Raw genomic sequence first — 13,071 nt, 5'->3', positions numbered from 1 at the left:
GTCACCACCTCCTTTGCAGTAGTTGGGTCCTCTTGGATCAGGCCAGTGACAGGTTATTTTCCAGTAGAAAGGCAGCCACTTGTGACTTCTCACAGAGGCTACATGGAGCTAGAAGGTTTTCTCATTAGAAATAATGGTGACCTCATCCCGCACAAATATACATAAGCATCTCTAGAAAAATGAACTAACTAACTAACTAACTAACTAACTTATTAACTAACTACAAATAAATAAATAAACCTCCCAGTCACCAGAATGGCAGGGGATGTGTAGAGAGGAACTCAGAGGAGCATCTTATGTGTGAAACTTTTAATCCGAGACGCTACAGGTGGAACCATGTGGGCGGAATTCAAGCAAAACAACACAGGAGAGGGAAAAAGGGAAAATCATCTCCTTACATGGGAGAAAATAAAGCTGGAAAACCAAGGTTACAATGGCTGCGGGAATGCAAGCACACATTTCTGGAGGCATAGTGGGCCAGAATGTAATGTGGCATGCCAAATATTGGTGCAGGGGTTGTGTGCTTTGGGACAATAGTCTTCCTACAGAAGAGAATCTTCATGAATATAAAACAGGGTGCATTTATCAGGTGTGAAGTGCAGAATCTGCGAAAGCATGAGGTTCCTTTTAGCTGCTTCACTTTTCAGGTTCCAAGGTGGAGAAAGGAAGAAGGATGGAGCTGACCTCAAGGCTAAGCTCATTCTAAAAGAGAAATGTTGAGTTTTATTCAGAAATCCCTGAGTGAATCTACAAAAGAGAAACAAAAGAGTTAGCTGCACACAAGAGCAGTGGTTCTCAGCCTTCCTAATGCTGCGAACCTTTAACACAGTTCCTCATGTGGTGGTGAACTCCCAACCATAAAATCAAAAACGTTGCTTCCTTATAACTGTAATTTTATGAATTGTAAAGGAAAATATCTGATATGTATCCCCCAGAGGGGTCACAACCCACAGGTTGAGAACCTCTGCACAGAGGGTCAGCTGAAGTTAGACACCTGAACTTGGGGAAGAGAGATAAAAGCTTGAACAGAGAGCAGGATACAGCTGTGGGAGGTGATGCTGCTGTGCTAAGGTGGGCAGTGGCGAGACAGGCAGGAGGCACAGGAAGCCAGGGAATTCTCAATATCTCCAACCTGCAGAATAGCCACATAGCATTGGATACTGCTGAACCCCTGCCTTTTTCTGGGAACTATTTTGCCAAGTTTTCTGTTCTCTTTCCCCAAGACTAACTTTAGGAAAGTTGCTGTTATGGTTTGATATAAATCATTGTTTACTTCTCACCCCACTCCCCAAAAGAAAGCTCATTTATTAAAATCTTGGTCCTTCTGGTGGGTTAAATGAGATATATTCCCCCATACGCTTGGGTATTTGATCCACAGTTGATGGTGCTGGTTGGGGAATGTTATGGAAACTTTTTCGTTTGTTTGCTTGCTTGGTTTTGTTTTGTTTTTCGAGACAGGGTTTCTCTGTGTAGCCCTAGCTTTCCTGGAACTCACTTTATAGACCAGGCTGGCCTCAAACTCAGAATCCGCCTGCCTCTGCCTTCCGAGTGCTGGGATTAAAGGCGTGTGCCACCACGCCCGGCAAAACTTGAGGCACTAAAGTCTTGCTGGAAGAAGTGTGGCCCTGCAGGTGTGTAGCGGGAGCTTTTTGGCTGTCCTGCTTTGTGCTCCCAACTGGTCGCAGGCCCACACCTGCCCAAGAGTTATCTTGGATCTGCAGATGAAAGACACATACACCTTAGTTCATTCTTAAACTGCCTTTTTGGCCGTGTAGCTGGGTTCCTCTAAGCCTTCTTCTGCAGCTAGCATGCCCTGACCTTTATACCTGGTTCAACACCTCTAAATCTATCTTCAACTTAGTTGCCAGGTTACCTTCTGTGAAGCTCATTGATCTTGCTGTCCAAAACACTCTCAGGCTGCCCTTGTGTGGGTAGCTTTCCTTTTCCACCTACATTTTAGAAGATCTCCCTTACAGCTGAGTCTGTTCCATCTTTCTCCCCCAAGTATCTTGACTCTCCTCCTCCTCTCTTCTAGCCTTCGGGAACCCGGAAGTCCTGCCTCTTTCTTCCTGCCCAGCCATTAGCAGCTGGCTTCTTTATTGGTTGATCAAGGACCAACTGGAGAGAAGGGTCTTCAGCCTTAGCACCCGCAGATTCTCGATGAAGTCAAAGCATCACAAACACTCACTCTTCTCCATGGGTGGGGTTTGAGTTCACTGGGATTTGCCTTCCAGTTCACTTTGTATGACTTTTTCTTACCCTTGAAGATGTGGTTTCACGGCTTAATGTTCCAGCCTCACTGGCCATTACAGACACCCGTTCTGGAACTGTAAGCCAACATAAACGTTCTTCCATACGTTGATTGTGGCCGTAGTATTTCATCACAGAAACCAAAAGGTAATTAGGACCGTCCCCCTGCATTACTACACCCAGCTGCAAATTTACCTTTCTGGCTTATCTATATAGAGCCCTGTATCATTTCTCCAACAACCCAGACATCTCTCCTCTCAGGGCTTTGGCAAGTGCTATTTTGTCTGCTTTGAATTCATGGCTCTCCTGTTGGTTCACAGCATTGCCTTTCTCAGACCTTCACTCAAATGCTGTGACCTGAAGGATGCTTTTCCTCAGCAGCCTACTTACATCTTCATCTCACCGACACTGCTCCCAGCTACCCTCCCTGGTTTGTTATTGCCTATACTGTATAGGATCATCTGAGTCAACACAATTTAGGTGATTACTATCAATTTTCCACCAGAATGTAAATAACAGGACAGTTACTTTTGATTGCTGTTATGTCACCAATGACTAGAATAGTATCTGGTGAAACATAAGTTCCGGAATAATTTTTGTTTTAAAAAGAGAAACAGATCATTTATATAAAAGTTTAGCTGAGAAAGACCATTGCTTTTTTCCTACTCAAATCATAAAATTGTAGTGTATGTGTGTCCCTCCTAACATTACTTTTCACTCCAATGACAGAGACACAGGTGATATGTCTTCCATTATGATTCTACTATATTTGGTGCACAACCTCTTGCTCTTGGTTTCCAGAAAAGTAAAACAAAAATGATAACAGCTACATTATCTACTCTAAGAGTTGCTATGGTAGAACATTATATATGCAAATATATATAATGGGAAACTACTTTCCATGGGCAAGTATTAAAATTCCCTTTGACCCTGTCTTCCCTGGAAAAGTTGACTTGTACTTCAAGTAAGGTAATAAAATTCTACTCAAGCAACATGAGTCATTCTAACAAACTAGGTGCCTTGTTAATTTTATAGGCCAGAAGAACGGAGGTAGCTTCCCTGACTGCTAAGCGGTAATTATCAGTGCCTACAAGAAGCGTTCTTGATCTACCTGGCTTGGTACAAATCTGGGTGATTTATTTAGTAAAGATATAAAACTGTGAGTAGTTTAGGTGACCCAGAAATACATACTAGGTATCCAATAGCCTTATGTTAGATGTTGGAAAGAGAAATAGACTATGGAAGACTGTTAGCCTTCTTGCTACATGGCTGGTCTAATGACATACAGAATTCTAGCATACATCAAATGCATACACTTTATGGCCCTGCATAGCTGTGGCTGTAGCAGCATCATTCCTAGCACCTGCTCACTTTCCTCACTCACTCATGTGCAGCTGCTTACCTCCTATTTTAGATGTTAGCAAATCTCAGTGGCTTTTGAAAAAAATACCAAAGAAATTTTCATCTTTATTCAGGATGCCGCCTTTACCTCAAATGCCTTTTCCTTTTCCCCTTCACTGTTCTTTTTTTTTCCTCTTTTGTATTCTGTTTTCTTTATCCCTTTCTCCTGCTAAAATGGTTTAATCCTCTCAGCCTCTGCCTAGTCATACACCTTGGCAGCTCATTCAGATGGCTTCACTCCATCCATCTTGTGTTGGAAGCTGATGTTTCAAGTTGTGCTAGGAATGAAATGTGGTCTTCTATAGACATTATGGGTGGAGGCTGGCCTCCTGCTGGGTCTTATTTTTTCCATCTTGCTTCCCTGCAAACACTAGTCTTCTTTATGTTCTTCAAACATTTCCCATATGCCACTTTTAAAGTTTTGTGGTCTTTTCCTTTGCTATTTTCTCTGCCTGGAGACAGTATTTCTCTGCCTGGACACAAAGAATTTCTGTGCAAATTTGGTTGCTATTTTCTTAAACATTTGTGGAGTGGTTGGTTGTAGGTTTGTGCCTCTACTATATAACAAGGCTAAAAAAAAATTAAGCTGACCTGAGAAGATACTGTCCATAATCTCAGAAAATCACTATGGACCCAGCAGAAACATTAAACACTGATTAGCCACAGGGTTTTGTAAAGTACTGAATTACTTCCAGTATCTTAAAACTTTTAGCTGCTTATTTTAGAGGTCAATGCAAACCTTCCTTTTATAAGTGAGATAACTGTAGTCGTCCAATGACAGAGTCTTAAGCCAGCATACCTTCTCCATTTTCCACCCACCACGTGTTGAAATTCTGTATTAGATAAGATAAGGTCCTGGGTTTCTATGTGTGCTGATGAAAGCAGGAAAGCAGATATCCATTTCCAAGACCCTGAAAATCAGGTCTTACACCTGTCCCTAAACAGCAACCTCCCAGGTTGTATATTTCTATTCTAACTCAAAATCCCTGGTAACACGTGCGCGTGAGAAAGGCCTGTGAGCTCCTGAGGGAGCAGATAGTGAAACCTAAACATCGTGTGCTGCTGTTACCTAATAGTTGGGCCTCTGTCACAGGAGGGAGGTGTAGGTCTCTATTTAGTTTGGATTCTTTGACTTGAGTTTTGACAGCATCAGAGACCTTGTACTCTCTGTGCTTCCTTGGAGCTCACGACACATGTCATGTAGGCAAATAGACAGAGGGGAGCTCCTCAAAGCGAACTGACTCAGTGACTCACTTGAATGGTTACTGTGTGCCACAAAAATGGAAACCATGCAGGTGAAGCTCAAGGCACTGAAATGGAAAGTCACGGTTTGGGAAGAGTAACTATTATTTCTCCCGTGCTGTGATACACTGACTAAAACAACTTGAGGGAGAAAGCATTTATTTCAGTTTACAACTTCTAGGTCATAATCCATCATTTTGTGGGACTTCAGGGCAGGGACTCAAGACTGTAGGAACTTCAAATATTGGCCATGGAGGGAAGAATTGTTCTTACTGTATAGCTATGCTTGCTTTCTTATTCAGCCCATGCCCACCTGCTTAGAATTGAAATTATTCACACAAGACTGGACCTTCATCGATCCTCAGTCAAGAGAATCATCCCCCATATACAAGGGCACAGACCAACTTGATGGTGATAACTCTTCAATTAAGCTTCCTTTTCCAAGATGACTCAACTTTGTGTCTAGTTGACAATAAGACTAACCACTATCCAAGGTCTATGTCTTGCCACTATAGTGATTTTCCTGAAATTTCAATCAGATTCCAACAATAAAAGAATCATGGAATTCAGAACATATCTTTTTAAACACCTAATCATACTTCCAAAAGTATGACATAAGCCTTGCCTATCCTATGACACTAGACAAATTAGATTTAAATACAAGATCACTTTCTCTGTCTTTCAAACATATGTATGCATATGCATAGATAGATAGATAGATAGATAGATAGATAGATAGATAGAGACTAGGCAAAAACACTGACGTTCTTGGTTTTCACATCTTGCTTAATAAATAATTTCATGATTTGGTTGTTGCATTTGGCTGCCTACATCATCTTTAATTCTTGTTGTTAGCAACATAAACCTCCTCACTTACACTCCTGTAAAAAAAATAGCTAAATGACTCACTGATATGTGAAGAATAGCTGTGTCATTCTGTCATTGGTGCCCCCGATGGGTCAGTAGAAATCTATTTGCTTCTGTCTGGGAAAAGTAAATGTAAAACTCGGTCTAAAGAAGATAGCCACAACTCAGCTGTGGATATAACGCTAACTTCAAAGAATTAAAAAGGAGCCAGGCGGTTATCATGTAGAAGAATGCGAATTGATCCATTCCTATCTCCTTGTACTAAGGTCAAATCTAAGTGGATCAGGGAACTCCACATAAAACCAGAGACAGTGAAACTTATAGAGGAGAAGGGGAAAAACCTCGAAGATATGGGCACAGGGGGAAAATTCCTGAATAGAACAGCAATGGCCTGTGCTGTAAGATCAAGAATCGACAAATGGAACCTCATAAAATTGCAAGGCTTCTGTAAGGCAAAAGACACCATCAATAAGACAAAAAGGCCACCAAGAGATTGGGAAAGGATCTTTACCTATCCTAAATCAGATAGGGGACTAATATCCAATATATATATATATATAAAGAACTCAAGAAGGTGGACTCCAAAAAATCAAATAACCCCATTAAAAATGGGGCTCAGAGCTAAACAAAGAATTCTCACCTGAGGAATACTGAATGGCTGAGAAGCACCTGAAAAAATGTTCAGCATCCTTAATCATCAGAGAAATGCAAATCAAAACAACCCTGAGATTCCACCTCACACCAGTCAGAATGGCTAATATCAAAAATTCAGGTGACAGTAGATGCTGGCGAGGATGTGGAGAAAGAGGAACACCCCTCTATTGGTGGTGGAATTGCAAGCTTGTACAACCACTCTGGAAATCAGTCTGGCGGTTCCTCAGAAAATTGGACATAGTACTACCGGAGAATCCAGCAATACCTCTCCTGGGCATATATCCAGAAGATGTTCCCACTGGTAAGAAGGACACATGTTCCACTATGTTCATAGCAGCCTTATTTATAATAGCCAGAAGCTGGAAAGAACCCAGATGTCCCTAAACAAAGGAATGGATACAGAAAATATGGTACATTTACACAATGGAGTAGTACTCAGCTATTAAAAAGAATGAATTTATGAAATTCCTAGGCAAATGGATGGACCTGGAGGGAATCATCCTGAGTGAGATCACCCAATCACAAAAGAACTCACATGATGTGCACTCACTGATAAGTGGATATTAGTCCAGAAACTTAGAATACCCAAGATATAAGATACAATTTGCAAAACACATGGAACTCAAGAAGAATGAAGACCAAAGTGTGGACACTTTGCCCCTTCTTAGAACTGGGAACAAAACACCCATGGAAGGAGTTACAGAGACAAAGTTTGGAGCTGAGACAAAAGGTTGGACCATCTAGAGACTGCCATACCCGGAGATCCATCCCATAATCAGCCTCCAAACGCTGACACCATTCAATACACTAGCAAGATTTTGCTTAAAGAACCCTGATATAGCTGTCGCTTGTGAGGCTATGCCGGGGCCTAGCAAACACAGAAGTGGATGCTCACAGTCAGCTATTGGATGGATCACAGGGCCCCCAATGGAGGAGCTAGAGAAAGTACCCAAGGAGCTAAAGGGGTCTGCAACCCTATAGGTGGAACAACAATATGAACTAACCAGTACCCCCAGAGCTCGTGTCTCTAGCTGCATATGTAGTAGAAGATGGCCTAGTTGGCCATTACTGGGAAGAGAGGCCCCTTGATCTTGCAAACTTTATATGCCTCAGTACAGGGGAACACCAGGGCCAAGAAGTGGCAGTGGGTGGGTAGGGGAGTGGGGGAGGGGTATGGAGGACTTTTGGGATAGCATTGGAAATGTAAATGTAGAAAATACCTAGTTAAAATAAAATTAAAAAAAAAGAAGGAGCCAAAAAGAGAAGTATGCATCTAGATTCATATCACCTTTGTGAAATGGATTGTGGTTTCAGAGCAGTTTTGGGCTCATAGTAGAATTGTTTAAGCTTCAGAGCGTTCTCTTTCCCTCTCACACGCACAACTTCTACTGCCAGCATTCTACCACCAGCAGTTTGCTCTCTCTTTACAGCTAAACCAAACCAAAAAAGAAATGATAAGGCCAACAAAATATGTGTGAGTTTATGTTTAGCATGGGCATTGGATCCTTGTGACCTGCTGACAACTTGTAACTTTCCTATATGGAAAATGTCATGAAGAAAATAGGGATGTGCTATCTTTCAGGGGTCAAAACACTTACCTTCTTCAGAGATCATGGCATCAAATTCCTAAAAGAGCGCTCATTTTCCCACTGGGAAAGCTGGCTGTCAGCACTGGTCACTTCTTGGTGTCACTCTTCCATCATATTTTGCTATGCTACATCCCTTGCCTCAGAAAGCTACTTCTTGCTGGGAGAGCAAAAGAAAGAGACTTGAGAAGAGCAGTAGGATCCATACCTTACTTTTCACATATTGGGTTTTCCTTTTATAAGGGAATTGACAGAAATGCCTGCTGTGGCCATCTTTTCCTGACAGTTTTGGACAAGTTCGAATCTTCAAAAGACAGCAACATTCTAGTGGATAGGCTTCTTAAATCCGGATTTGATGTCTTGTCCAATAAGGAAAATTGAAACTGTAAGAGTACTATAGCCAACGTCCGTAATTACGGATACCAAGCTTTATGCAAATTTCTGTAATTATGTGTGGGGTTGGATTAATTAGTTATACATGGAGAGAAAGCACTGAACTTCTGAGTAGAAATTCTTAACTGCTTTCTGCATCCTGCTACCTGTATAATACTGTAATTGGCTCATGCAATGTTCTCTATACCAGGGCTAACTGCACAGGAGTCTTGCAGAATCTCTGTCTTGATTCAGGCAGACTGTGGGTTTTAAGGTCATCAGTTACTAATATCTACATTTCAACAAATAGTTTTTTGGTAGCATGAAATTTCTGCAGCAATTAAATATTGCCCCCCCCCAAAAAAAACCACAATAGATGCTTCTAGAGAACAAACATCCTTCTTGAGTTTATCTCTGGAAACACACATACTACACTTCATCTTCTCTGAGTCTTCCGTACTGCCATCCTCAGAATCTCTGGGAAGCATTTTCTTCAACATTCATCATCTCTCGAATCACCAGTGAACTTAGAATGAGGCTTTTTACCCCCAGGCTATACTTCCATATTGGATAATATTGCATGTGTTTTATAATCCTGCAAGCGATAGGGTTTCACTGCTTTAGAAAAGGGTGGGGGATTTGTTATACTGAATGGCATTTAGTTAAATCAATCTCTCTCTCCCTCTCTCTCTCTCTCTCCCTCTGTCTCTGTCTCTGTCTCTCTGTCTGTCTCTGTCTCTCTCTGTCTCTCTCTGTCTCTGTCTCTCTCTCTCCTCCCCTCCTCTCCCCCTTTAGAGACAAGAGAGAAAAGAGAGTTGAGGAGAAAGGACAGAGAAGAGAAGAGGCTTTGTTCTAATCTAAGCAGCTCCCACCCCTGCTGGGATCTCTTATCTTAATGACTTGCTAAAGAACTTGTCCTATCAAATCTATTTAAAAGCTTCCCTGCCCCACAACACCCCATTTGAATAATTTACCAACAGAGGTAATTTGGGATCATCCTGATGAGGTTTAAAAAAAAAAGCTTGGTGATAAGAAGAAAGCTTGAAAGTATTGAATTTAAGAACAGAGGGAATAGTTCTCAAAGGTCCTTAGATCTATTCTGGTTTTGAAAGAGGCCTCCTAAAGACACCTAATTACAGCAATGGCCCACTTAAACACAACAAACTCGAGGACAAAACTCCATGGAGTATCCATTACAATTTAATCTATATTTAACTTACCTATTAGAAAATTTTCTTTACCTTGTTGTAATTTAGCTTGGAGAAGCCTACTTTTAATGAGGTTACAGAGTGAGTGAACAATTAAAACACACCCTGTGACCCTATGCACATGTGTATCGAGTTCATTATGATGCAACTTTTGTTGTTCTTGAGGATCATAATCAGTTTGCAAGATATAAGTAAAAAACCACATTGCTATCCCAACCCCAATCCCCAGGTTCTAGAAGAATCCAGAACCGCAGTCCTATTTTGACTCATAGAATTCTGGAGGATTTAGACTAAGAGCCATAGGTACAACCAGGAATGACCCTGGAAATAGACAGAAAAGAAATCCAGTCAAATTTTACTAAGGACTTCTGGTTTGGTGCTAACACTGGGCTTATAGTCACTCAAAAGCCAAATACACTTTTATCCAGGAAGGAAATGAATATCTGAACACCTATGGTGTGGTTGGGATGTAGCTCAGTGGTAGAGTACTGCCTTACATACATGGGTCCTTAAGTTCCATCTCCAATGTTGAAAAGAAAACAAACCAACAAATCCCCAGGAAATGTGTGGTGAGGCAGATACTCAGCAAGTATGTTATCCGAGGATGCTATACTAGGAAAAAAAAAACATATGCAAGAAAGATGTGATGGAATGAATGCTGCTACTTCCTGTGAAAACCAGGTGGGAACACCAGTGACAGGGAAATCCTAAATGATTCCATTGAGAGCTTGTTGCTAAGGCAGAAAGGCCCTGCTCCTACTTAAGCCCTGCTGTGCAGGGAAGAGTATCTTATGAAGATAATGGGCCAGAGAAGGTTTTGTTTACTGTTGGCTTTTTCAAGGTTTCCATCAGAATCCAAAACAAACATTGCATCAAATGCATTAAGCTCCTGGATTAGTATCTAACTGAACATTTGAGGCTTCAGTGGTAAGTAGAAAGTGTGTCCTGTGAAATTTGGGCAGTGAACATCAGAGAAATGTGCCCAGGGAAATAGAGTAAAAACCACTGTGCAGATGTCAATGTCTGACAGCCTCAACCTGAAGCAAGTCCAGACTCTAGTAGAACAGGGTGCTCTCACTATAGGATAATTCCCTCATGCCTGGGAAATGGCCATAAAATGACCAAAGAAACTACACCTAGGAAAGGAGGCTGGACAAAGAGCTAGGGCAAGAATTATATCTGGGCACTGAGTTCCGTAGAGAATAAAGTAGCCAAGAGAGAGATTATGTCTCCTCATACCTTTGATAGCAGGATTAGAGTCTCAACAACCACTGGAATGGATGATATTCTAGCCTCTCTGCCACATGCCACACACCTCAGGACTGACACAGTAGGATCTAAGAGAAAGATGTCAGCCTAGTATATTCCAGGTTATACCTATTGCTCTTAGTATAAAACCTCCAGTACTCTTTGAGTCAAAATAGGACTCTTCTAGGTCCTTCTAGAAACCTGGGGCATTGGAGTTGGGATGGCAATGTAGTTTCTACTTCTATCTCTTAAATCTTCTAATTTCATAGTCTTTGACTCCAGTAAACTCTTACTAGATAATGTCTTTTGAGTGCTGTGGGTTCTTCCAAGACAGGATCCCAGTTTATATGGCAGGTCCTCTAATTTGCAATCCTCCTGCTTGTGCTATCTAGTTTTATGTCAACTTGGTACAAGCTAGAGTCATCAAAAAGGAGGGAGCTTCAATTGGGGAAATGCCTCTAAAAGATTGGGCTGTAAGCATACACACTTACAGAGCATTTTCTCTTTGTTCTTTCTTTCTTTTCTTTCTGTTTTAAAAAATAAATATATTTGTATTTTTAAAAGTTAGTTAATTAAACTTACATCCCAACAGTTTTTTTTTCTCCCTCCTGACCTCCTCTAACCTACTTCCCTACTCTGCACCCTGTTCCCCACCCCTTTCTCCTCGGAGAACAAGAGGTCTCTCACGGATATCCACCCTCCTTGGCACAACAGGTTGCAGTAGAACTAGAAGCCAATTCAAGGCAGCTCAGTTAGGGGAAAGGGATCCAAAGGCAAGCAATGGAGTCAGAGAAAGCCCTGATCCAGGGGACTCACTTGAAGACCAATCTGTACATCTGTCATACATGTATAGGGGGCCTAGGTCTGTCCCATGCATGCTCTTTGGTTGGCAGTTCAGTCTCTGGGAACCCCCATTGGCCCAGGTTAGTTGGTCCTCTAGGTTTTCTTATGGTGTCCTTAACCCTTCTGGCTCCTTCAACCCTTTCCTTTCACCTCCCCTCATCCCCCAAGATCCTCCGAGCTCAGCATGACGTTTGGCTGTGAGTCTCTGCACCTGTTTTCATCAGCTGCTGGGTGAAGCCTCTCAGAACACAGTTATCTAGCCTATCTCTTCAAGTAAGGCAGAATATCATGAATAGTGTCAGAGGTGGGCTCTCTCTTTCATGGCATGGGTCTCAAGTTGGGCCAGTCATCGGTTGGTCATTCCCTCAATTTCTGCTCCATTTTTATCCCTGCACATCTTGTAAGCAGATCAAATTGTGAGTTGAAGATCTTGTGGGTACATTAGTGTCCCCATCCTTCCATTGGAAGTCTTCCCTTATTACAGGAAGTGGCCATTTCAGGTTCCATATCCTCTCTTGCTAGGAGTCTTAGCTAGGGTCACCCTTATAGGTTTCTGGAAGTTTCTCTTTTCCTAGGGTTTCTAGTTCATCCCAGAGCTGCCCTTCCACTACCACTGATAAGGAAGGGCTCAGCCCATTGTGGGCTACCCGGTCCTGGCTTTTATAGGACGAGAAAGCCATTAAGCAGTATCCTCTGTATGGCCTCTGCATCAGTTCTTGCCTACCGGTTCCTGCTCTGTTTGACTTCCTAACCTAATTTCCTTCAGTGATGAACAATGATGTGGAAGTGTGAATCAAATAAACCCTTTTCTTCCCAAATTGTTTTGGTCATAGAGTTTATCACAACAATAATACCCATAACTAAAACATTGTCTCAGCCTTCCTGGTCCTTGGATTACAGGCATGCACTAAACATGTCTGGTTTTCTTTTCCTTCCTTCCTTCCTTCCTTCCTTCCTTCCTTCCTTCCTTCCTTCCTTCCTTCCTTCCTTCCTTTCTCTCTCTCTCTCTCTTTCTCTCTCTCTCTCTCTCTCTCTCTCTCTCTCTCTCTCTCTCTAATGCCTCTATATAGGCATTGGAGGAAGATAAGAGACAAGAAATAAGATACAATCTTTGTCCTAAAATGTTCTGTTAGAGAACCATAATTTTTACTTAACTAGAAAAGAAAATGTTGTGTTTTTTTTTTTTACTCATGTTCTTTAGAAATTGTCGTTATTGTTTCCAATCCAGCCAATTATTCTAATTAAGGCTGCTAGATTCATGATTCATAGGATGTCTGCTTAGATTTCTACTTCAGGTAAATATTGAACTGTTAGGTGTAAATATACCCAAGTGTTGCATACAAGTTTTAAATGTGAGGAATTTTTGTTGCATTTAGAAACACAGTGAGGCTGGGAGAACC

At 41.7% G+C, this 13,071-nt stretch overlaps 1 long non-coding RNA gene across 2 annotated transcripts; it reads right to left on the bottom strand.

Moving 5' to 3' along the window:
* Window positions 1-294: 294 nt before the first annotated feature.
* Window positions 295-2,296, bottom strand: Gm52356. 2 transcript variants are annotated; one of them, XR_003952652.1, is made up of 2 exons: window positions 2,260-2,296; window positions 295-702 (listed from the first exon to the last, which is right to left on the bottom strand). It is a non-coding gene; the product is annotated as a predicted gene, 52356 (long non-coding RNA). The 2 variants fall into 2 exon arrangements; XR_003952653.1 differs by lacking the exon at window positions 2,260-2,296 and adding an exon at window positions 1,874-1,942.
* Between the last annotated feature and the right edge of the window lie 10,775 nt (window positions 2,297-13,071).

This window comes from Mus musculus, chromosome 18 (assembly GCF_000001635.26).
Source record: "Mus musculus strain C57BL/6J chromosome 18, GRCm38.p6 C57BL/6J".
NCBI lineage: Eukaryota > Metazoa > Chordata > Mammalia > Rodentia > Muridae > Mus > Mus musculus.
The sequence above is the reverse complement of the archived record's forward strand: the minus strand, read 5'-3'. Positions and strand labels throughout refer to the sequence as shown.